Source organism: Pristiophorus japonicus, unplaced genomic scaffold, assembly GCF_044704955.1.
Source record: "Pristiophorus japonicus isolate sPriJap1 unplaced genomic scaffold, sPriJap1.hap1 HAP1_SCAFFOLD_1766, whole genome shotgun sequence".
Classification (NCBI taxonomy): Eukaryota; Metazoa; Chordata; class Chondrichthyes; family Pristiophoridae; genus Pristiophorus; species Pristiophorus japonicus.
In genome coordinates, this window is record NW_027251451.1 from 45,001 (window position 1) to 47,189 (window position 2,189).

Consider the following 2,189-nt stretch of genomic DNA (forward strand, 5'->3'; position numbering starts at 1 on the left):
GTTGCGCAAAGACGGAGGGCCGTTGGAAACTAGTCTGTCCTGAGAGCCGGGCACGGGTACAAGCGGGGCTGCTGGCTCCCAGAGTACGATTTCAGCAAAACACCAAAGAGTTTGAAAAGTACAACAAAAGACTTTGTCAAAATTGTTCCAAGTCTCGCACACCGTTCATTTTGTGACTTTCCAAGTGCTCTTTTCAAAGGTCTCTTTCCTGAGATTGAGCACCTTTCAGCAAAGCATCACTTTTCGGGCGCTTTCAAAGTGTACCCGCTGTCGTAAAAATGTTCTGAAAATCGTGTTCCCGAAAATCTCCGGGCACCCCGCCAACCCCCAAGGACAGAAATGACAAGTGTCAAGTTGGCGGGGCGTCGGGCCACCTGCTGCCGGCCATGAGCATCCAAATCCCCGCAGAAGGGGCATTTTCATTTCTTCATCGGGACTTCCGGCAATTTCCAAGGTTCAACTCATTAACGTTGTTCGCAGACACTTGCCAGAAAATGCAAGTGGCCACTTTGCCGGGCCGACTCGCTTGCCCAAGCGGGAAACCATCAACCGCAGGCCCGGTAAGGCGGCCGAATCTGACCTCATAGACTTCCACACAACGGGACTTTTGACTTTCCCGGCCGCGGGTGGCCTCCACCCGGCCTCAGCCATCAGCCCTGCCTGCCTCCAGCCGCCTTCTGGTTAATGAGTTATCCAGCCTGGCACTTCGGTTGCGCCAGCGAGACCAAGTCTCGGCTTTGGTTAATGATTTGAGCCGAACCGACCTGCCCCCCGCCCCCCCCGGGCTGAACTCGGGCAGGTCTGCCGATTTCCCGACTCCTTTCGGGGCCTAATCGGGTCGCGCGAGCCGCCTGGCGCGATCGGGGACCATGCCCCGGCCTCTGCCAGGCCTCGGGCAGCCGCTTTTGAAGCCCGACCAAAAACCCGAAAAATGGGCAAAAAGGGAATAAATTCCCGCCCAAAAAGGGTGAATAGTCGGTTGGGCGGCAGCCCTGGTCGGTCTCTGCAGACCTGGAGGCTCGAGACGTTTGTTTGGAAAACTCACCAAGTCTCGATTCTGCCACCTCCTACCTCTGTGCAGATACCCCGCCAACCCCCAAGGACAGAAATGACAAGTGTCAAGTTGGCGGGGCGTCGGGCCACCTGCTGCCGGCCATGAGCATCCAAATCCCCGCAAAAGGGGCATTTTCATTTCTTCATCGGGACTTCCGGCAATTTCCAAGGTTCAACTCATTAACGTTGTTCGCAGACACTTGCCAGAAAATGCAAGTGGCCACTTTGCCGGGCCGACTCGCTTGCCCAAGCGGGAAACCATCAACCGAAGGCCCGGTAAGGCGGCCGAATCTGACCTCATAGACTTCCACACAACGGGACTTTTGACTTTCCCGGCCGCGGGTGGCCTCCACCCGGCCTCAGCCATCAGCCCTGCCTGCCTCCAGCCGCCTTCTGGTTAATGAGTTATCCAGCCTGGCACTTCGGTTGCGCCAGCGAGACCAAGTCTCGGCTTTGGTTAATGATTTGAGCCGAACCGACCTGCCCCCCGCCACCGCGGGCTGAACTCGGCAAGGTCTGCCGATTTCCCGACTCCTTTCGGGGCCTAATCGGGTCGCGCGAGCCGCCTGGCGCGATCGGGGCCCATGCCCCGGCCTCTGCCAGGCCTCGGGCAGCCGCTTTTGAAGCCCGACCAAAAACCCGAAAAATGGGCAAAAAGGGAATAAATTCCCGCCCAAAAAGGGTGAATAGTCGGTTGGGCGGCAGCCCTGGTCGGTCTCTGCAGACCTGGAGGCTCGAGACGTTTGTTTGGAAAACTCACCAAGTCTCGATTCTGCCACCTCCTACCTCTGTGCAGATACCCCGCCAACCCCCAAGGACAGAAATGACAAGTGTCAAGTTGGCGGGGCGTCGGGCCACCTGCTGCCGGCCATGAGCATCCAAATCCCCGCAAAAGGGGCATTTTCATTTCTTCATCGGGACTTCCGGCAATTTCCAAGGTTCAACTCATTAACGTTGTTCGCAGACACTTGCCAGAAAATGCAAGTGGCCACTTTGCCGGGCCGACTCGCTTGCCCAAGCGGGAAACCATCAACCGAAGGCCCGGTAAGGCGGCCGAATCTGACCTCATAGACTTCCACACAACGGGACTTTTGACTTTCCCGGCCGCGGGTGGCCTCCACCCGGCCTCAGCCATC